The following is a 25,207-nucleotide window of genomic DNA, read 5'->3' on the forward strand; positions in this document are numbered from 1 at the left end:
GTCGGTGTGAATCTGGAAGTGTAGGTGTTCGGCGGCAGGGAGTGTGTCTTCGGCGTTGGTCTTGATGTTGATGGTGTTTTTGAAGATGATGCCGATTCCTCCTCCGGTTTGGTTTGCGCGGTCCTTCCGGGTGATCTTGTAGCCGTCTGGGATGGCTATGGCGATGTCGGGGGCAAAGGAAGCGTTCATCCTGGTTTCTGTGAGGAAGGCGAGGTCCGGTGCTGTTGTGTCGAGGAGGTCCCAGAGTTCGATGGCGTGCTTGTGGACGGAGCGGGTGTTGAGGAGGATGCACTTGAGGTGGTTGTTGTTGATGTTAGGTCCTGGCGGTGGTCTACAGGTTCGGAAGCAGGTGAATTTGCAGGCTTTACAGGTGAAGGGTCAGTGTGTTCGCTTCGGGGTGGCTAGGTAGCAGGCGGGTGGTCGTCCAATGTTGAGTGTGTTGAGGGCGGCGGTCTCGTATCTCAGTCGAGGTCCTGTGCTCCGTCCGGGGCCAGGGGTTCTGGCGTTGGGCGTGGTCCAGGCGCGGACGGGCGCAGACGGGCTTGCCTTAGGCGCGCATTCGACGTGCCGGCGGCACGCCCGCTGCGCGGCCTCCATATGAGGGGCTGTGAGAGGGAGGAGCAGCTGGGAGGCGGGAGCGGGGTGGTGAATGGGAACAGCGGGGGGCGGGCCGCAAGGGCACAGCAGCGGGAAAATGGCACAGAGGGAGGCGGGGGGAGAAAGGACACAGAAGCAAAAACGGGGGAAGGGTGCTCAAGGGCACAGAAAGCAAAAACGAGGGAAGGGGGCCTCAATGGCACAGAAAGCAAAAACGAAGGGAAGGGGGGGCTCAAGGGCACAGAAAGCTAAAACGAAGGGAAGGGGGTACAGGCACAGAAGTAAAACGAGTGAAGGGGGCTCAAGGACACAACAAAGCAGTGCAGGGGAAAAAGAGATGCAGTTGGCAAGGGCTCACGCAGCAACAGGCAGCGGGAGCAGGCTACAGCAGGCTACAGTGTCACCGGAGGTCCGTGTGGCGGCTGGGGGGCCGACCTACCTGTGGACCATAACTCCCATCTGTAATCACCTTATCTGTGTGCTGAGCAACTACTGCATGAGAGCCCACCTTTGCACCCATGCTGCTCACTCCTATCTTCCCCTGACTTGCTGAGTGCCCCAGCCCCTCCTCCATCTATGATCCCTTCGTAGACACTTGGGGCCCGATTCACAGAATGAACTTAAGACTCAATCCTAAACTTACTACTATTTTGGTATTCACAGATTACACTTACTACTTTTGGTATTCACAGAATCAACTTACTACTTTTGGTATTCACAGAAGTTAGGATTTTGTCTCAAGTCTGTCTTAAGTCTGTCTTAAGTCTGTCTTAAGTTTGTCTTAAGTCTGTCTTAAGACTAACTTAAGACAAAATCCTAACTTCTGTGAATACCTAAAGTAGTAAGTTCATTCTGTGAATGCCAAAAGTAGTAAGCGCATTCCGTGAATACCAAAATAGTAGTAAGTTTAGGATTGAGTCTTAAGTTCCTTCAGTGAATTGGGCCCCTGGGCCCCAATCACAACCCTATGGTCTCCCCTACACCTTTTCCCCTATACTCTGACTCCACCTACCCAATCTGCCTAGGCTCCTCCTACACCTCCTCCTCACTCAACCACATGCACACCCATTTTAATTACCAACCACTCTGCTGCATTACACCAATTCACCAGGGGTGATGTCGTGCTTACGCCACACATACACACACACACACACCCTCTCTCTTTCAGCAGATATGGGGTCTTGGTGGATGACCGCTACCCAGGTCCTATCTCGGGTTATGGAGGACAGCTTAGAGGCAGGATTAGAGACTGAGACAGCAGATACTGACACAGCATCTGAGGGAGAGGAAAATGGAACAGAATCTGGATGTGATATTTCAATTGGTGGAGTTCCATCTGATGACTCATCTTCCAGCAATTCTGAAGGACAGGATGATGGCAATCATGCTGTCCCTTCACAAGCACAGTCTGTGCAGCAGGTCAACCATACCAGGTTAAATCAACCCAGAGACCAGATATGTGCACAAGCAAGCACAGACTGAGTGCTCGGTTGGCAGCCTCCTAATTTAGTTCAGTCCTAAATTCTACCTTTCACTGGCGACACTGGATGTTAAGTCAATATTGCCTATTCTTTGCAAATTGACTATGTCTATTTCTTTACAGAAGTTGATTTCCTTGAGCAAATTGTGCAGCAAACAAATTTGCGTGCCAAGCAATTTCTGAGGGAGCATGGAGGAACTCCAGGGCCTCATTCCAGTGCATACCAGTGGATTCCCACTTCACTTGAGTAGTTATAGATAGTTTTGGGCCTTACGCTAAAAATGGGGATAATGCTCAAACCAAGCTTGCAGTCCTACTGGTCTACTTGCACTATTTGGGTAACACCCATCCTCTTATCATACATGATCAGAGATTAGTTTTTGCAATTGCAGCACATGCTGCAATTCAATGACCATTCTGTTACATTGTCTGCAAAGAATATAGCCACCAATGAGTCTTTGATCCTGTAAAAAGGGCATCTCCTGTTCAGGCAGTACATTGCAAGCAAAAGAGCTATGACATCAAGTTGTACATGCTGTCTTAGAGCTTCACAAGTTGACCTCGCACACCAAAAACTGTATAATAAACACGATATTAGTGCTTGATAAACATTTGTTTTGTGACAAAGATGGAATTCAACTGTTCTCCCAAGACAATTTCAAGTCAGTTTTCTTTGTTTTATTCTTTCTTTTATTATTCAAAAACTCGCAGATAAAAATAGCCAACGCGTTTCGTCCGAAACCGGACTTCTTCAGGGCTACATTTAAAAAGATACAAAAGTATATATCAGTGTGTGTATAGATACAAGAGTACGTGCACAGATAAATAAATCATACAATTTAGACTCAAGGAACATTTTATAAAACACCAGACCATTTAGATATGTACAGCATACGAAAAAAGACTTGAAAAAAATGCATTTAAATTCCAGGGAGAACATACGTTGTTGCAAAACATTTTGTTGTCCTAAATGTAAACCAGTATACTGTATACAGAGTGTTATTAGCCTAACCATGTAAGAAAGGATCATGAAAGGACAGTAACTACTGAATTTTGACTGGAGTACACATTATAATATTTACATAACAGCTCTATAAACATAAATGGTTTTAAATACCTTTACGCAGTGTATTTTTATACTACACGTCCCATCCGTCTTGGTAGGTGTCTGAACAATAGGATTCTATAAGTAAATATATCCATGTTTTAGAAAAAGTGGTCACATTTGAGAACCTATATGTACAAACAAACAAATATTAATATCTATGCGGATTCAAACTAGTTTGAGCGAAAGCATGGTTGATATCTGAATAGTACGTCTAATCTGTGGGACTTTATGAAATTGTATTTTTATTTAAAAACAAAAAACAGTCACCTGGAGAGCCTACCTATCTAGGGGTTAGAGAACGTTTATCAGTCATGGAGATGCGAAAGTATGCACTTACTATAATTGTGTAGTTGGCAGATCTAATAGTCATCCATTCGTCAAGATCCAGTAGAGTAAAAGAAGAATAAGGTATATGCCTGAAAAGAAGGATAGGCAGAATGTTATACAGAGAAGAGTGAAATATATGGTATAGAACCATAAATGACAGGTATCCATTAGTGAATGGTAATCAGCTGAGTGAAAACCTTTTTACATGTGTCAGTATGAGTGAAAGAAGAATGTTGAACAAATGTACAAATAGCCCATAATCACTATAGTTAATATTTAAACATTTGAAATTTGGAGCATTTCGCGATAGTAAGGGAGTCCAACTAATTGAAAAACGGCATGATAGTACTAATATCGCTAAGATTTGAAAACAGACATTATTATGTAGAAAGTCAAAAAATACGTGTTAGTTGTAAAACTAACACGCAGTAAAGCTAGATGTGTTATAGAGACTTATCTCAAAGTGCATAGGGCAGACGGATAAATAAACCGATAGTGCAAGTCAACAGTAAAGACGAAAAGCCCCAACCTGTTGCACAATACGTCATGTATCCATTGAAAAAACAACACTAAAACGTGCCCGCCATCTTAGCACATGTAACCTGCATGGTCAGTCAGCAGAAGTCCATACACAATAAATATTGTGATAGGATTAGGCCCAGTTAGAGTGCAGACTGTCAAAGAGTTATAAAGAGTATGTCTAAACAGACAATCTAAGAACCCATATAGCGTTATCCTTTAGGACTTACCATATATTCGGCGTCGTCGTCGCGTACGTATGCGGTCGTCTGGTCTGCCGGTGAATAATGAAGGCACATTTTGGAGGGTATATATATCCTCCAAAGGTGTGTAATTAATCAATCAAGAATACTAATTAGTCAAACGCAAAAAGGCGCGCAGTCCCTGATGACATAAGGAACAGTGCTAACATGGCCGCCATCTTAGACTGGTCAGAAAGAAGACGGGAAAAATAACAAAAGACAGCTAAGGAAATGTTTTTGTATTCTTTTGTCCAAAAAGCAAGATTGTTTAGTGGCCAATAATATGGCTCAGGATTGTTATAATTAAGAAACGAACCAGCAAGCTAAAAATGGAGCCTATTAATCGAATATTGCCGATCGGTAAGGCAGATATATCGCGGTCCGAAAGGACATGAATACGAGCAGACATCTTGTAATGGTGAAAATTAGGTATGGGAAGCTACATCTGCCAAAAACAAGAGTCAAACATATCGTTGTTAGACTTTCAATTATATACAAGCGTGATGTGATAATTAAAAAGTGAAAATGAGCGAAATAGTATAGTTTTCACATATTTATCGAAAAGACCCAAATTATATCCCGTTTTTAGGAGTCTTTGCTCGCCTCAACTATAGGCGGTTATATATGCACGATTAAGCGAATGCGAGCTAAATAGCGCACATACATTTGTGTTCACAGCCCAGGCAAGTGTAATAACCAGCGGCCAAGAGAGAGTCAGAAGTAAGTACTGCAGAGAAAGCACTAAAAGGTGTACAGAGCTGGCCACTGCATCAATGGTCAGATATGTATGTGAATCTGATCGAGATGGTTGCACAGCCCAAATAAAGTCCTGGTCATCAATAAGACCAATGGATTGGTCAAAAGACTAGGTGTTAGATAAAGGCATTGTAAGCGCATATAACAAGTAGAAATTATATGACACCTGAGCTAATGATTGGTATGCTTGTGACAGAAATGTTAGCTCAAGGTTCAGTGGAATAGCTCAACAGAAAGCTCATATCAGTTACCCAAACGTAATACTAAGAAAGCCTCAGTCATTACACAGAGTTCTAACTGTATGTGCTTAAGTTTAAACACAAAAAGAACAAGAACAGGTGCAATGGATCTAATGTGAAAATACCATGCAATGATATACAGATCAAATCTCTAATGTATTTATAGGGGAGCGACAGAAGAATTACTGAGTCAGCAGTAATCTTACACGGAAAACTCAGAGAATAGGATGGAGTTAAGATGAATCACAAAAAATGATGAAATTCGTTATTTACATGTAATCCCTGATCTACAGCTCTAAGTCTGCATATCCAGCGGGCCTCAAGTTGTCTGAGGCAAGTGATCCTGTCACCACCACGTTTACCTGGCGCCACCCTATCAATTGCATGGAATTTAATTTCTTTTTCATCCGGATGGTTGTCTGTGATATGTTGTGCCACTGGGCTACGGAGATCATTGCTTTTGATGTTTCTAATATGTTCCTGAATCCGTGTTTTTAAACATCTGGTGCTGCTACCAACATAGATCATATTACAGTGGCAAATGATTACATAAACTACAAAAGTAGTGTTACAATTGATTGATTTGTAGTTTATGTAATCATTTGCCACTGTAATATGATCTATGTTGGTAGCAGCACCAGATGTTTAAAAACACGGATTCAGGAACATATTAGAAACATCAAAAGCAATGATCTCCGTAGCCCAGTGGCACAACATATCACAGACAACCATCCGGATGAAAAAGAAATTAAATTCCATGCAATTGATAGGGTGGTGCCAGGTAAACGTGGTGGTGACAGGATCACTTGCCTTAGACAACTTGAGGCCCGCTGGATATGCAGACTTAGAGCTGTAGATCAGGGATTAAATGTAAATAACGAATTTCATCATTTTTTGTGATTCAGCTTAACTCCATCCTATTCTCTGAGTTTTCCGTGTAAGATTACTGCTGACTCAGTAATTCTTCTGTCGCTCCCCTATAAATACATTAGAGATTTGATCTGTATATCATTGCATGGTATTTTCACATTAGATCCATTGCACCTGTTCTTGTTCTTTTTGTGTTTAAACTTAAGCACATACAGTTAGAACTCTGTGTAATGACTGAGGCTTTCTTAGTATTACATTTGGGTAACTGATATGAGCTTTCTGTTGAGCTATTCCACTGAACCTTGAGCTAACATTTCTGTCACAAGCATACCAATCATTAGCTCAGGTGTCATATAATTTCTACTTGTTATATGCGCTTACAATGCCTTTATCTAACACCTAGTCTTTTGACCAATCCATTGGTCTTATTGATGACCAGGACTTTATTTGGGCTGTGCAACCATCTCGATCAGATTCACATACATATCTGACCATTGATGCAGTGGCCAGCTCTGTACACCTTTTAGTGCTTTCTCTGCAGTACTTACTTCTGACTCTCTCTTGGCCGCTGGTTATTACACTTGCCTGGGCTGTGAACACAAATGTATGTGCGCTATTTAGCTCGCATTCGCTTAATCGTGCATATATAACCGCCTATAGTTGAGGCGAGCAAAGACTCCTAAAAACGGGATATAATTTGGGTCTTTTCGATAAATATGTGAAAACTATACTATTTCGCTCATTTTCACTTTTTAATTATCACATCACGCTTGTATATAATTGAAAGTCTAACAACGATATGTTTGACTCTTGTTTTTGGCAGATGTAGCTTCCCATACCTAATTTTCACCATTACAAGATGTCTGCTCGTATTCATGTCCTTTCGGACCGCGATATATCTGCCTTACCGATCGGCAATATTCGATTAATAGGCTCCATTTTTAGCTTGCTGGTTCGTTTCTTAATTATAACAATCCTGAGCCATATTATTGGCCACTAAACAATCTTGCTTTTTGGACAAAAGAATACAAAAACATTTCCTTAGCTGTCTTTTGTTATTTTTCCCGTCTTCTTTCTGACCAGTCTAAGATGGCGGCCATGTTAGCACTGTTCCTTATGTCATCAGGGACTGCGCGCCTTTTTGCGTTTGACTAATTAGTATTCTTGATTGATTAATTACACACCTTTGGAGGATATATATACCCTACAAAATGTGCCTTCATTATTCACCGGCAGACCAGACGACCGCATACGTACGCGACGACGACGACGAATATATGGTAAGTCCTAAAGGATAACGCTACATGGGTTCTTCGATTGTCTGTTTAGACATACTCTTTATAACTCTTTGACAGTCTGCACTCTAACTGGGCCTAATCCTATCACAATATTTATTGTGTATGGACTTCTGCTGACTGACCATGCAGGTTACATGTGATAAGATGGCGGGCACGTTTTAGTGTCGTTTTTTCAATGGATACATGACGTATTGTGCAACAGGTTGGGGCTTTTCGTCTTTACTGTTGACTTGCACTATCGGTTTATTTATCCGTCTGCCCTATGCACTTTGAGATAAGTCTCTATAACACATCTAGCTTTACTGCGTGTTAGTTTTACAACTAACACGTATTTTTTGACTTTCTACATAATAATGTCTGTTTTCAAATCTTAGCGATATTAGTACTATCATGCCGTTTTTCAATTAGTTGGACTCCCTTACTATCGCGAAATGCTCCAAATTTCAAATGTTTAAATATTAACTATAGTGATTATGGGCTATTTGTACATTTGTTCAACATTCTTCTTTCACTCATACTGACACATGTAAAAAGGTTTTCACTCGGCTGATTACCATTCACTAATGGATACCTGTCATTTATGGTTCTATACCATATATTTCACTCTTCTCTGTATAACATTCTGCCTATCCTTCTTTTCAGGCATATACCTTATTCTTCTTTTACTCTACTGGATCTTGACGAATGGATGACTATTAGATCTGCCAACTACACAATTATAGTAAGTGCATACTTTCGCATCTCCATGACTGATAAACGTTCTCTAACCCCTAGATAGGTAGGCTATCCAGGTGACTGTTTTTTGTTTTTAAATAAAAATACAATTTCATAAAGTCCCACAGACTAGACGTACTATTCAGATATCAACCATGCTTTCGCTCAAACTAGTTTGAATCCGCATAGATATTAATATTTGTTTGTTTGTACATATAGGTTCTCAAATGTGACCACTTTTTCTAAAACATGGATATATTTACTTATAGAATCCTATTGTTCAGACACCTACCAAGACGGATGGGACGTGTAGTATAAAAATACACTGCGTAAAGGTATTTAAAACCATTTATGTTTATAGAGCTGTTATGTAAATATTATAATGTGTACTCCAGTCAAAATTCAGTAGTTACTGTCCTTTCATGATCCTTTCTTACATGGTTAGGCTAATAACACTCTGTATACAGTATACTGGTTTACATTTAGGACAACAAAATGTTTTGCAACAACGTATGTTCTCCCTGGAATTTAAATGCATTTTTTTCAAGTCTTTTTTCGTATGCTGTACATATCTAAATGGTCTGGTGTTTTATAAAATGTTCCTTGAGTCTAAATTGTATGATTTATTTATCTGTGCACGTACTCTTGTATCTATACACACACTGATATATACTTTTGTATCTTTTTAAATGTAGCCCTGAAGAAGTCCGGTTTCGGACGAAACGCGTTGGCTATTTTTATCTGCGAGTTTTTGAATAATAAAAGAAAGAATAAAACAAAGAAAACTGACTTGAAATTTTCTTGGGAGAACAGTTGAATTCCATCTTTGTCACAAAACAAATGTTTATCAAGCACTAATATCGTGTTTATTATACAGTTTTTGGTGTGCGAGGTCAACTTGTGAAGTTTGATGTACAGAACAAATTCCCATTTGTTCTATGTTGGGATCTAGGGGGTTGTATCCCAGACCATTTGCACCCATATATAACAACATTAGGAACTTGACCCTCGGTGCGGCCCCTATATGTACGGCTTGAGAGTGTATACAGGGAAGGACTGCACTCTTAACCCTCTAGGAGTCACAGGAATTATTTATGGCAACTTGTCCAGCCACTCCTCCACAATGGTAATACCCTTTATGTGTATGACTCCTACACTGGAGTAGAGCTGTTCAGTAAACTGCACAAAGCTGGCACTCTAGTATGTGGTACAGTTCATTGTCACCGCAAATGATTCCCACTGGAGCTTGGTTGTAAGAAGCTCCAAAAATCCCAGAGCATTGCTTTGCGTTCCAATGAGCTGCGTGCAGTCAAGTTCTCTGCTAGACGTGATGTGTACGTGCTCATTACAATTCATCGTGAGAGCACTTCCCCCGTCACGGTTTAGGGACAGATGGCCGAAGTTCACAGGCACAACTGTCTACTTGATAACAACAGGTACATGGGCGGAGTGGATAAGAATGGTCAGGTTCTTCAGCCATACAATGCTAGTTGTTAAACTTGCTCTTGGTATAAAAAGGTGTTTACACACCTGGTCCAGATGATAACATACAAGTCGTACGTTATTTTATGTTAGAACACCACAGGAAGATACATGTCTTTCCTTGACTTTTAGTAGACCGTCATGGTGAGTCTTACTGCTACAGAAGTAGCAGCCTCAACTTCATATATTCTGGAGGACGTGGCAAGGCTGCAGGATTGCCACTTTGCCAATCGCATTTCTCAAAGAGCCAAAATGACTCAACCATATGTTTGCGACAGAGACTGATCTAAGCAAGGAAAAAGACAGAAGAGCTGTGTTTACTACCCCCTGTGCCCATTTCAGCTAGCCTTGTGTTTTCCTACTTGTGTTATGTTGTACAAATACATAAGTGAAGTATTGGGAAATTGACTGAGGAGGAGCTGCAGTAAGGGAAATGTTTCAATGGCTTTGCATGGATACCTACCTTTCATGGGCCACTGCCTAACTAGGCAAGCTGCCTTACAATTTTTGTTCCTCTACTTAAGGATATCATGGACTTGCTTATGGCCTGCTCAACACCTTTATCCACTACCACAACATGGTAGATGTCTTGTTCACCTATTGACAAGTGCATTATAGTTATCACACTACACATAATTGTGAACGGAACATAAGGCACGTTGTGTAGCAAAATTGTAAAGTCTTGACTAGATTTTGCAGTGCTTTTTATGGAACTTATGTATACAACACAAGAACCGACACTTCTACTTGCTTTGATAGTATGCATACTCAATTTCTAACTAGTATCATAATTAATGTTATTGAAAAAATATAAAGGACCCAATTTCTTGCATGATGATGATTTTCACATTTTTAGTATCAGGACAATATACATTTCAGTAGGCATCAAAATTAGTGCAGACGACGCAGTGCTCAGACAGTGAACTAATACGTATACAAAAACATACAACAAGACAGTGAACAGATTCCAAGGTTGTATATGATTTTTATACCAAACAAACCATAACCTGACATTTTGGTTCACCAGATATCTCCTGGAAAACCATAACATGTTTAGAAAGCAACTTAGAGAGGGAATGTCCATGATTCGCAGTAGCGGCCGTCCCCTGCCAAAGTGGGGCGGCGGCCTGCAGGAGGGAGGTGGGTAGTGCAGGTGGCGAGGGTAGGGGGGTCAGGGCCAAAACATAAAACAAAAAAACGTACCTGAATGCAGCCGTCGCCCGCCTCTTCATGCTCTTCCTGCATCTGACCACAGGCTCCCAGATTGCACTAAGGCCAATCATGACACTGCATGAAAGCAGCATCAGATTGGCCTGAGAACCGGCAACTTGCACTCCCAGGTAGACTGAGAGCCTGTGTCTGTTTTTTCCAACCCCAGCTGTGAGCTTCACTGTGCATGAGGGTTTGGCCAGCCTGAGATGGCCGGCCAAACCCTCATGTGCAGTGAAGGGAGTGCACTACCACTCCACCACCAGCAGTGTCATCCCCTGGACCCACCGTCTTCAGAGTCCTGGGGGAGGGTCCAGGGGATTAAAATAAAACAATAGGCATGGTCAACCATCATGGACGTAACCCCGCTCGGCTCCGCACCAGGCTTGGAGCATTTAGCCAGCTTGGAGGCATCTTACCACCTGCCAAAGTCCGCAACTGGGTCCCCCATTTCTCTGGACGGCAGGAGGAGCCGCAACTGGCATTGAGAGAACTCCGTTCCATGCTGACGTGTGTGGCGGCGGGAGCCGGGACCCAAGGGCTCTCTTCAAAATGGGAGCCCGATTCCTGCAGCAAAACGGTGGTGGTGACCCCAGTAAAATACGGCAATGATCTGCGTGAAAGTGTTCGGCAGGTGGCAGCAAGTCTGCCCACACTGACCCGCGGCTGTTGGCGCTCGCTCCACGGATCGCCCAGAGGCTCCACGGCAGAAGATCTCCGGTACGAATCAGGCTTCCATGGCAACCACTTGGAGGGTCCCAAGGTGAGGAGTGGGGCTCCAAACCCTGAGGAGGGGGTCTCCGGTAGTCCCGCTGCTCGGCGCACTGCATTCCGGTATGCGGGGGCCTCATGGCCTAATCATTGATATTGTGGAGTGCCGGGCTGTCTTGCCTGACGCTAAGTTGGTGAGGGTCAGGCAGCATTAAACTTGTGGCTAGGCCTTAGAGCAGGGCCCCTACTCAGCTGCACTGGGGGAGTCAGTTTGAACCCTGAAAACAACGTGAGGTCCTGCCCGGGGATATGGACGCGACTGGCCCTCACTGACATCCATTCATCTGCAACACACCCCCGCATGGTCCCCCAATAGAGGACTGGAGGCCCACACATGTAAGAGGATGATCACTTCTCAGCGCACTACATCCAGAAGTTGGGGGAAGCCCTGACCTGTCTACAACAACAGGGGAGCCTGGGAGCTGGTCAAGCAGCCTCAGACCTACCAATATGGCCTTGTGTCTGACTCCAAGATCGACTACAACATTTCAACAGTAGCTCAGACCTGAAGGAGCCACACTGAGCCTTGTGAGGAGCCCAACTCTGGTTCCGGGGGTTTGGGATAGTTGTGGTGTGCCCCGAATGTTGCGAGGAGAGGCCCCAAGGTGGCCAAGTGAAGTGCTGAGATCCTTGCACCCTCTCCCTGGCGTTTAGCACCGCTCCCCTTCATCAGCTCGATACAGGGGTGCCTTGAGCTGACTCCGCGCCTGGCCCATATCCCGCCAAAGAAAGAGCAGACCACTAAGGTTTCCAACTACTTCGCCCCAACCACATCGGCCGGGGACAAAGAAGGGAGGGCCACTATTAGCTGCAAATCGGCACTCACAAGGGAAGACCTTATGGCGTCCTTGAGGGAGTTCAAAAAAGAGCTCAGAGAAGATATTAAGGTGGATGTGGGGTCCTCGTTCAACGCTTTTAAAATGGAGATGGGAGGAAAGCTGGTGGTCCTACAGGCAGTTGTGGACTCGATTGGAGCGCACACCTTGGACCTTGAGGCGATGTGCCAGGAATTGGCTGATCGCATGCAACCTCTTGCAGAAGGCTCTGCTGACCTACGTAGCCAATTTAGGGCCACGATACTTAAGTGTGAGGACCTTGAAAATCGCTCTTATCACGACAGCATCTGGGTGAGGGGCCTAGAGGAAGGTTGCGAGGGTCCTGACCTGGAGGCTTTCATGATGGGCATGTTTGAGACAGTACTGGGAGAGAATGGCCCGGAAGTGCGGCTCGAAAGGGTCCATAGGGTGGGGCAGCGACCACCAGGAGACTCAAGAAAACCTAAGGATGTTCTGGCGAAATTTCGCTCCTTTAAAACCAAAGAACTGATTCTACAGAAAGCTTGCACTCTAGATAAGATATTGTTGCAGAATGCTTCCTGTTGGTTCTTTCAGGATGTGGCCCAAGCAATGCTTGCACACTGCAAGCAGTTCCGGCCGATCACAGAAGCTCTAAGGGAACGCAACATAATGTTCAGCTGGACATATCTCTTCGGCCTTGCCTTCTCCTTGGACAATAAAAGCTTCCATTGTGTGGCAATCGAGGAAGCAGCACCCATCTTTGGAATTGAGATTCCCATTCAGAAATAGTCGACGGGAGCGGAGGGCACAGGGAGGGAATCGCAACTGGAGAGATGCAACAGAGGCCCATGGCTGCAACAGAGAAGAGGCAGCAAGAAAGTGTTGGGCGATACACAAAGAGACTCTTTGTTCTGAATCAAATTGAAACTGTGTGTACAGATTAACGAGGATCTGTGATGCTGAAGAGTCAAAGGGGTCTGATTCCGTTTGAAATTGCCATTGAACCACTTGGCCGCCACCAGGGTCTGGGGGGCTATATAGGTGGGAGGAAGAAAATGTAGATTGTTTAGTCTCTGAAGCCGACATTGAGCAATGACTAGCTTTACAGTCTACCAACTAGCTGTGAGAGAGGCCAGGGTGGCAGAAATGGGTCTGCCCCAGGAGATGCTCAAGTTGAGGTTCCCGAATGAGATAGAGTGCCTCTGAGCTGTTTGTTCTAGTATACATTTGTTGATGTTAAGTTTGTTTGGGTATCACAGCACTATCCGATTAGACTGCACGATCTGCAAAATGATGGTGGGGGCCTTGTGGAAGGGGAGGGTACTTTGGTTCTCATGGGTGAACTCTGAGAGGAAAAGGGGAGACTATGTATGATCCATGTCGATTAACTGTTTATCTTGGAATGTAAGGGGTCTCAACTCCCCCAATAAGAGGCATAACATGTGGAAGTTCCTATTGGACCACAATGTAAAAATAGCTTCCCTGCAAGAAACCCATCTCCCAAAAAAAACAGGAGCAGCGGTTGAAACACAGGGCCTATCCACAGATTTTCCGCTCATCCGCACACACCAAACACAATGGGGTGGCTATCCTCTTTCATTCCTCGATTCCGTTCCTCTTCTCCTCCAAGATTCCAAGTCAGACAATGCAGGGAGATTCCTGATGATCAGGGGTGAGTTGAGAGGTAGGCCATGCACTCTTGCAACAGTATATGCACCAAACTCGGGACAGCAAAAGTTCCTGAGCACATTTCTGACCACACTGGAGGGATTTCCTACAGGAGTACTGGGATACTTTAACTCCATTTGGGATTGGTCACTAGATACTACCCATCCTCATAGAGCAATAGGGGCAGTGTTTAGCAAGTCACTTAAATTGGCATTACAGAGACTGGGTCTTTTAGATGTCTGGAGGGGTCTTAACCCCCCCAGCAAGGGATTTCTCTTTCTTTTCTCATTCCCATAGGTCTTACTCCAGAATTGACCATGCATTCCTTAGTCAATCCCTCTTCCATACACTCTCAGGATGCCAGTTCCATCCCATCTCTCCCTCTGATCACACTCCTTTAGAGCTGGTGCTAGACTGGCCCCCGCATGCTAAGCACATCAGATGGTGCTTCCCTAACTTCTTCAGCAGGGATCGTCTCTTTAGAGATGAATTGAGAAAGGCAATCAAGGAATTTTTTTACTTTAACGACCCAGCACGGACTTCTCTCGCCAATAACTGGGATGCCTTCAAGGGGGTGATTCCGGGTAAGTGCATTGAACTGGCAACAACACTAAAAAATCAGACGAAGGGGGAAAGGGAACTCTTGGGAGGGGGAACTACAAAACGCAGAACGGGCCCATAAGACCAACCCCTCGGTCCAAAACCTTAGAAGAGCCACTCAGCTAACAGGAAAATTACAAGCAATTTACACCAATGGGGAGGAAGAAACTATCCTGCGACTCCAAGCCAGAAGTTACGAAGGGGAAAATAAAGTGGGAGCCTTATTAGCAAGACAGCTTAGAGCGAAGCAGGAAAAAGAGTATAAAGCCCAGATTGTGGATACAGAGGGCACACCTGAGAAAAGTGAGGAGGGAAAAGCCAGAACTTTTGGAGATTTCTACCGCTCCCTCTATTCCATGGACCCCCTGCTTAATTAAGACCAGGAGAAATATCTAGAAGCGCTTGTCCTACCGCAGGTGCCAACCTCCATGAGTGAGGACTTGAGTAAACCCATCTCCTGTGAGGAGGTACAGAAGGCCATAGGCACACATAAATTGCACAAAGCTCCTCACCCTGATGGGCTTAACGCTCACTTCTACTGTACCTTCACGGCCGATCTGGTCCCCCATCTGGTGCTATTATTTAAAGATATTGCATCTATACAACAAGAGACCCCCTCCATGGTGTAAGCCTTAATCTTGGTCATCCCCAAACTAGGAAAGGACCGTACAAACTGTGCCTCTTATAGGCCTATTGCGCTCCTAAATCTGAATGCCAAATTATACTATACCATTTTTGCCACGCGCGTAGAGAATGTTATGCCATACCTCACTAAGGCGGATCAAGCGGGCTTCATTAAGGGGAGGCAAACGCATGACAATCTGTGACAAGTGGTCCACCTCATTGAAAAAGTGCAGAAAAAGGTATCCCTGTGGCCCTTCTCTCGTTGGGCGTGGAGAAGGCCTTTGATCGGGTTGACTGGGCCTTCCTGACACGAACAATGAGGATATTTAGATATCGCATGGCACCACTTTGCACGATAGATCCTTTGTCTAACCAACCCCTTGTAAAGACCTACAGTCAATAACCTATGCCTATCACAACACATACCGATGCCCAGTAGCAATACTAATGGTTTTCAATACTACCATCTCAATAAATGTATGTCCATATTACACATTGTGAATGGACCGTGTCTCCTGACAACTTGCAAGCCCTTCATTAAACTCAAGGAACACATTCCGTGTAAATATTGAGGCCCCTTTGCCACGAACACACACATTTTGTCCATAACGACACGATGCATCCATATATACAATGAATCCTCACTAACCATTTGACCACTAGTAACATTATCCACCTAATAAAATAACCATACGAACACTGCCTCCACGTAAATAAAGAGGTCGCCCCTTTAAATCATCTCAAATCCGTGCAATACTGCCCCTTTAAAAACAGCGCTTCCGGAACACCGATGTATCCGGGGGCAGAGCAAGCACAAGTCAGGAGACATCCTCCATGCGGGTAATGGCGATTGAGATAGAACCGCGCGTTTTACGGGTAAGACTAATTCCAGCCACGTCCCGTCTAAGTAGTTATTCGTCTCTTCCCAACAGCTCTGTGCTCTTAGAAGCGAAAACCCCTGAAGAGGCAAAATAGCATTATTTTTAAGGTAGGACTTATGCTTCATGCATAAAACACTGCGCAATACTTCGCTATGTTCCTTGAGTATCGGAGAGGCATCACGCTATTCTAGATAGGACACAGTCTCCCCATGCCTATCATTTGTATTTTACTTTGTAAAGCCCCGTTAGAAAAGCACGCACGTTATTTTCTACGCATCCCTATTGGGCTCTTCTCACCAGCTCTGTGTCTTAAAAAGTTAACACCCCTGAGGAAGCTATATCAGTATTTTCAAAGTAGGACGTAGACCACATGCAGAAACACCACGCGGGTTTTGCTATGCTCCCTCAAGTAACATAGAGGCATCGCGCCATTCTAGACAGGACACAGTTTCTCTGGTCTTACCATTTAGGCTATGAATTTCAATTTGTAAAGCTAGAAAACCATGTACTGTTTTGCTACATATTCCAGTTGGGCACTACAGCATTGGAATAATGGAAGAGCATTTTTCCAGCGTTATTGATGTATTCTCTTGAACCCTGAGCAAAATGTACTCCTTTAACAACACCTGTCAAGTAACACACACTTTCCCTGCCTCTTGCAACTACTGGAACCCCCCCCCCCCCCCCCCCCCTCCCTGTGTACTATACTCTCTAATAACAGAGTAATATTTAAACCTGTCCCACAATAGAATTAGGTTTAATCAAATTTCCCCCTTTTAATGCGAAAAAATTGTACTGTGATAAATGCATCTGTGTAGTAATATGCAATTCTTTTTCAGAAACAGAAAAAAATGACAAACTGAAACTGCACAAATAGTGTGAGTAGAACTTTTATGTTTGTGTGTTTTGTTTGTACAAGTCCTGACGAAGGCTCCATAGACCCCTAGGGCCCAAGGAGCTGAAACATGTCGACGCTTTCTCACTAGCTACTTGTAGACCCAGTAACTTGGTCTACATAAAGTACAATTTATTTTTAAACCATAGTGGAAATATACCCCCAAAATAAATCCTTGGGGTAATTTCTCCTTTTTTAACCCATTTTTTTGGCACATCACTTTTTCTGTTTTTCTTTTCGCACTGTGTATAGTGGGGAAACCCTCATATCTCTGGACACTGCACCATATAACCCAGAGGTGCCTCGGGCGAGGCTGGCAGCTTACACATAGAAGATCAACCCGATGATAACTGCCACAACCACAATGCGGGGCGGATGAACCACATATACCGCACCTACTAATGCATTGAGTTTTTGAGGGTACTCTTCATCCTTTAAACCGAAGGTTAGAAGGTGTAACTAGTGTCCTTTTTCATTTTTTGATTAACTTGTCTCATACCTGGGGAAAGAAACGGACACTAATTCTCCTCATCCCTCCTTCCTTGATGAACATAGATATTTAGTTTTAACAAGACCTTTATAGGCATGGTGAGGGCTAACTACTATGCTCCTTGCTTACGGGTTTTGGTAAATAGAGCACCAGACAGGGTTGCCCACTATCCCCTCTCGTCTTTGCTCTCAGCATCGAACCCTTTGTTTAGCAAACTAGGGACAACCTGGACATAAGTGGGGTGCCCTTTGATACAGATAAGCATAAAATCTCCCTCTTCGTGGACAATGTGTTACTTCCAATCACGAGGCCCCTGTCCTCCCTCCTGGCCATCCTAGAGGAGCTCACCTCCTTTGAAAAGGCCTCGGGACTCAAAATAGTTTATCAAAATCCTATCTCCTCAATATAACATTGCCCAGAGAAACCATACGTGCAGTGGAGGATCTGTCCCCCTTCCAATATAAGAATAAAGACATCACTTATCTGGGAGTCAGGCTCACCTCCAAACTATCGAATCTTTACGGGGCAAATTATCCCCCCTTGCTGCGACCGATTAAGGCAGGCCAGGCCAGGTGGAGAACCTCCTATACCTTCTGGATAGGACACATCAATGCAGTTAAAATGAATATGCTTCCCAGGCTGCTCTACCTCTTTCAGGCCCTACCGAAAACGGCAGATAGAGCTCTATTTGCTGACCTGAAAAAGATGATCACTACATTTATTTGGCTGGGTCAAACGGCACACATATCACACCGGTTGCTTACTGAGGTGAAGGTGGAGGGAGGGCTAGCATTGCCACACTTCCTAGACTACTATAGGGCAGCCCAACTCCCGGTGATCGTAGATTGGTCTCTAAGCAAATCAGAAAAGCTTTGGCTTCATATGGACCGACAGATAGTGGGCAAGATGATTTGGGACCTCCTTTGGAAATTGAAACGAAATCAGCCCTTGAATGCCTATCTTAGTACCCCTACGGCCACCATTCTATGGGTGTGGGAGGACCTCAACAGATCAGCGTCCCAAATCACTTTCCCGTCCCCCTAAACCCCCAATAATTTCAACCCTGAGTACCCAACAGCAAAACAGGAGGGCCCTTTTGAAGCTTGGAGGGAGGGAGGGGGGCTGTCTGATGATCTCAGATCTTTTTTAAAAAAAGGGAAGTTATTGCCATTTGAAGAATGCACCAAAACTTTTACACTTAAGCCCTCGGAAGACTTCCACTACATACAACCTAAGCATTGGGTACAACAACCTCTGATCTGGCTCGCTGCAACTAGAGGCCTACTACCAATTGAAAAATTTGCTCATCAGGGGCATCCTTGAGGGGGATCATCTCCTGCCTTTACGCACTTATACGGACAGTAAGCCCACAATCCACCCCAGACACCAAAGATTTTGGAACTCTCTTTTTGCTGCTCCTTTGGGGGAAAAACAATGGGGCTCCTTATATGAGGACATCTCCAAATACAATTGCTCCATGTTTTTAAGGGAGGGCCACTATAATATTATGAACGAGTGGTACTTGCACCCCCAGAAGTTGAGCAAAATATTCCCTAATACCTCCGACAGGTGTTGGAGAGGATGTGGGCTCCTGGGAGATTTTAAATATATCTGGTGGGACTGTCCCTTAATTCAGCCTTTTTGAAAAAAAATGTATCCCAAATTAAGATGATACTGGGTTACCCCATTCCCAATACAATGGCGCACGTTCTCTTGGGGATCTGGGAGCCCAGCTTAAAATACCAGACCCATGGGGTACGCTCTGTCAGGTGGTTGTGCTTAGGGGCTGCCAAAAGGGCAATAGCTGCAGTGTGGAAGAAATTGGACGCCTCCTCCCAAACACATATGGCAAAATCGACTGTGGCAAGCTCTAGTGATGGAAAGAATGGCGGACATAGTAGAAGACAAGCGAGTGGGGTTCGACTACACACAGGGCCCCTTGGTAGAGTATTTGCCTGAGGGCTTGCCCCTTTTCGCCTGTGGTCCCAGACTACGGGCTCTTCACCTCTTCCATATCTAACACACCAGCCGAATGTGACTCCTGGGTTGAGAGGCACAGGGGACTGGTGGTGGGCCTTGTGCACAGTAACCGGCCCACATCATTGACCAAACTTTTCTTTGTGACACTGTAATACCATTGTTAGTTTAGTTTTGTAGTTGAGTTTTGTGAGAAGAATGGCTGGGTTACTTAAATAATAAATCCCACAAGGAGAGAAAAGCATGATGTTTTAATGATTAAGGTACACCGCCTCCAGTTGGGGCGTATATGAAGATTGTTGATATCTCAGTTCTAGTCCTAGTACTAGTACACAAGATGAACATGTTATTTGATTCTCTGTATCTCTTGACCTATCTGATATGCTGGTGCCTCCCACTGCTACTTGTCTTGTATGTGTTTTTCTTTAAGAGTTGAAACCAATAAAATACTTTGAAATAAAATAAAATAATTATAAAACGGGTTTAGAACCAGTGTTCATATAATTTTATTTGAGGGGTGGCGCTCCTCCACCCTAATGGAGGGGCCGCCTCTGATGATTCAACTTTTAGTTAGTCTTCGGGTCTCATCAGGACAAAAGTCATGTGGTTAAAGTACCCTAGAAACTGTGGAATCTTGAGACCTTCATAAGGTATCCTGTAATCAATACATGCATGAATATTTCAAGTCAGAATCTATACTGTATATCAGGCCACTCGGTTAGCCAGACAGTTCCGGTGGGGTAAACAAATTATTCAGAAGGAGTACACCTTTGTACTGTATGTAACAAGGGTTCACACTTACACTTGCAGGAGTTCTCTTAGACAAAGCCAACAATGCAAAATGTGCCTCTCGGTTCCATAGACGGTCCAGTGGAGGTAAATTGATTACTCTGGGAAAGCACATTTCGGACAGAAATATTGACAGATGGCTCCGAACGTGTTGATGGAGTCGTTCTTATCGGAAGATGTGTGGGAACTCAGGTTGGTAAGACATTTGTGGCTCCCCAAAGATTCCAGAACTTTCTGTCACAGAAATGTGAGGAAAATGTGTTTCTTACCAAAGTTTGAAGTTTGCATGGTTTTTGGGGAATATTACCTAGTGAGAGCCAAGTAAGTAATGCACCCCTGGAATTCCCTGCTTGTCTACTTTTCAAAAATGTTATCTAGATGTGCCTAGATGCCGGTTGAGCTAGGGTCCAAAATCTACAGCTACCTACATTGGCAAAAAGAGTCAGTTTTCAGTGGAAAAATTTGATGTATCCATGTTGTATTTTGGGCCGTTTCCTGTAGCGGGCATTATGCCTACCCACATAAGTGAGGTATCATTTTTATTGGAAGACTTGGGGGAATGCTGGGTGGATGGAAGGGTGTGGCTCCCCACAGATTCCAGAACTTACTATCACAGAAATGTGAGGACAAATTGCTATTTAGTCAAAGTTTGGGGACCGCAAGGGAATCTGGGTAAAAAAACATGGCGAGAGCCATGCAAGTCACACCCCTCTGGATTCCCTCAGTTTTGAAAAAGCTAGGGTTCAAAATCCACAGCTACCCACTTTGCACTATAAGGGTCAGTTTTGAGTGGAAAAAAAAATAGATCTATCCATTTAAAATTTTGGGCTGTTCCTGTTGACCGTCACAACAGGCCACTGAGAAGGGTGTCCTAAAGGGCGGGGAGAGCGGTGCATTAGCTGTCGCCCCACGCCAGGTCTGTTAACCGCATCGCTGCTGCGGTGATTTTTGCGCTGTGCTGCAAATTGCAATTTTGCTGGCACTGTGACGAGCTCAGCTCGTCATCAGCACACGACACCCGTGGGTGATGACGAGCTGAGCTCGTCATCAGCAGCGAAAGGGTTAACACCTCTATAACACCGCTGTAAAATGGTGTCACATCGCAAGATACGAGTCATCATGTGTTCAATATAGATACATCCAATATTCAAGATGGCGGCACCCTCGATATTGTGTTGTACTACAAGCAAATCAGAAACGGGTTTATGGCCAGGTCTGCATCTTTGGTTTTAACTGTTTTTCTTCTTTGGAGTGATATGCTACTTGTTACCTGCTCTTGGTGTGTGCGCGACTGTCCCCAATGTTGTGAAAAATATATATTTAGTGCCTGAATTAAAAATATATATATATGCGCCAACATGCACTTCATTCTACACGTGGAATGGACTATGTGTCTCACGTTCAGATGCGAGTGGCCACCTGCCCACAGCCCGGGGCGGGGGAGGCGAGCCGCGCCTCCTTGATCAGCTGTTTCAAACTGGTGGTCGTCTACCTCTGAAGGGCACCGGCCCGACCTTGAAATGGGGCAGTGACCTCCCTGGGTTTGGGAAGTGTTTCCCGATCACAGACCATGCCCTGGGAGACTTTACCCACCCACCGGGGCACCTAGGGGCCCCGCATGCCCCTTCTCAACAGGAGCTGTGCAGGGGCATGCCGACTCGGTGCCAGTTCCTTCGAGGCACACATTAAAGCCTGCCCTGCTTGCATCCCCGGACCCATGGCACTTGTATAACTCGACCTCTGATGTGCAAAGCTGCAGCCTTCAACTTAGTTAAAATGACATCTCTGCAGACGGTGCATTAGCCCACCGAGATACCCAGCTGGAAATTACAGAGCTCAGAGCTGATAATAAACCCGGCCGTTACCCAGCAATCAAGTTAGCACACATACATGATTTGCATGATTTATATGAATGTAAAGTTATATCTACAATACATGATTATATAAAGTTATATCTACAATATATGATCATGGCGCAATATAAATACTGTAACAAATCGTCAGCAGCATCACCAATCTGTGTGATCCCGACCGTTGTTGGCCCCCCCCCTGACGTAAATAATTAATTTACTCTCTTAATTTCTATGCAGGTAAGTACTTAATCAATAATAACTCAGATCGGAAGAAAAAAACAGAGTCCGTGGTGTTAGAGTTTCTAAGGGTTTTATTCCTCAAAAGGAATGGTCATGACCAAGGTATCGGATTCTGACCACCACAGGGGTGTCAGAAGGGATAGAGGAATAGAGCGCTACATTTTATTGACAATACATAGCTTATATACTTAATTCATTTCATAAGAAGCAATGCAGTAGGCGTAACAGTTGAGAGAAGACAAGATAACAGTATACACGTGGTACTAGTACGTAATCAAGAGGCGTGAACTGGAGGTGTGTGCTAGAAACGTCACTGATAGGTGACGCGAGTGGGTGGCGTTAACAGAAATGTTGCAATGTCAGCAGAAATCGGAAGCTTGGATGCGCGCGCAGCTGCATGACGTGTGATTGGCGGGGTGCAGGGGACTTGACATTTACACTGACGGAAAGAGACAGAAGTCTGGCATGTCAGATCAACTTGTACTTCTATCATATCTGATATCTGATGTTTAGGAACCATATTATCTGGGCGGAAAGGTCTCTAGGGCAGAAAGCTATTCTATGCTAACTGTGGATGCGTGTATAAGCGCCTAAGTGTCTACATGAGAAGCGTGGGGGGCACGGGGCCTTCCATGGAAGCATGGTAACAGAGGCTATGAATTACTTGCACGGAGACAGGTCGGCCCTTTGGCTCTGCAGCTGGGGAGGATGTTTACTGAAGCTGGTAGGCAGGAATGCATTTTCGAGGAGCGGAACAGATAACTCGAAGGTTATAGTCAGTCTTGGCAGAAAGCAGGCTGGGCTGAGCGCGAGGGGCCGCGCTGGAAGTAAGTCAGAGTTCACGGGTACAGATGCAGCCTGGGCTGAGGCTGTCATAGTCAGAAGCCAGAAAAAAGAGGCTCGATGGCAGAAATTCAGGGCCTACTTTGCCAGAGCAGGAAAAACATGTAGAGTACACTACAAAAAGACGTTGGCATAGCATACTTAGGAACGGACTATTTAACCCATTCAGGGTGGGTCTGAAAGAGGACAAGTTAACGTTGGACGCAAATGTATTTGTGTCTTCATAGCTGGCACAGGAGGGAAGTTACATGCACTTTAAGCTGGTACATGGAGTCGGTGGGGTACGCGCTAGGGAACACAACATGACCATAAAATTTATATTTCCTCATTCCCTCCTTGTTCCCTACGGACCCTTCATGATATATCGATCCTCATGAATCGATCAGTTTGTTCTTGTAACATCATTTGTTCTTCTTTCTTTCTTTTACGTTTTGAGAGAAAACTGGAATGTTCAATACAAGAGGTGGCACACAGTCCACAAATCGCTGGCCCACACTGCAGGCACAGGCAGCAACTGAATACTAGGACTAGGCCAATGCCTAGGAAGGATAGGATCTTCCATCCCCAAGCGGTTAACGTTGTCCAGAACCAACCGGACCAAGTCCAGGTGCCTGGATTCTGATGTATCTGATTTGCAATTTTATGAAGACGTGTAATAGCTTGATATACGGATGGTGCGTTTTGTGGTATGAAAACACAGCAACTTGACCCGATGACCTTACAAGCTCCGCCTCTATCTGCCAAGATGACGTCAATAACAAGACGATTCTGAAGGACAACAACCCGCATGGCGGACTGTTCTTCTGTTAGGTTACCTAAGGCGGAGGCAGTTTCATTCACTACTGCTTCAAGCGTTCTAGTTAATCTACGTATTAATTTACTATTCTGAACAGGTCCTAAAAAGAAAAAGAATCCTTTATTAAAATCGGTGTACTGTTCCCATGCCGTTTCTGTGTAGTCGACAAGTGGGATATCTCTTCTGGGTCTATTCTTTACTAGATTGGTATTTCTATGGTAATCAGGGGGAGCTAGAAAAACAGGTGGCAGAAGGAATGCAATGTAACAGGTACCATCCCAATCTGGAGGTAGACGTATGTATGCGGTATGACCACAAACAAAGTAAGAATGACTAATAGCTTTAAAGGACGATTTCCCTTGATCGCTGAATTCGACCACAGTAGTGCATTTACTATGACCTAAGTGTACTGAACCTTTCTTCCTAATACATAATTCACCAGTAACTGGCAGTACTGACATAGTGGGTATAACAGGTGTGTCTTCGGATTCAACAGTAAGAATCATAAGGCTAATTGTATAGTTACCTAATCCATACACTTCATTTTCTAGATCAGTTCCTATTCTAGTGGGGAGTCCCTCCTTATCAGGGTAGCAAACGTCGAGCAGGACTAAGTTCAGGTTTCCCCAAACCCAGCCCCCATCGAAAACAGCAATATCAGGATCTAAGGAATTAATTATTTTAAACCATGCACCGCAGGAGCCATTGTGAGTGAACGGGTACGGAAAGAGGGGCAGAGCTCCCTTGTAATTCTGGTAGGGAGGGAGTCGGCCACATATCCAGCAGTCTGTAGCATTGTTAGTTTGATGGGAATGATGTAACATACTAATGAATGTATTGTTGCGCAGCGCAAGTCTGTAGGAGAGTTCATGTGGAGGTAACTTGCTAAAAGTGTGTTCAGCAGAGACATTGTAAACAGATTGTTCACGCTTGAAGATAGGGTAGTAGATAGGTAAAAGGATGCTAGCAACAATAATTAGAATACTCAGAATAAACATGATTAATAGTGTCACTATACAGTGACTACGGAGTGATTTACAGTATACATGTTTCTTAATTCGCCTCTCTCTCTCTCTATCTCGATCTAGGGGATACATGTCAGAAACTATTTAACCGATTCACCTAGGGGAGGACTTAAACAA

This window comes from Lissotriton vulgaris, chromosome 9 (assembly GCF_964263255.1).
Source record: "Lissotriton vulgaris chromosome 9, aLisVul1.2, whole genome shotgun sequence".
NCBI classification, from domain to species: Eukaryota; Metazoa; Chordata; class Amphibia; order Caudata; family Salamandridae; genus Lissotriton; species Lissotriton vulgaris.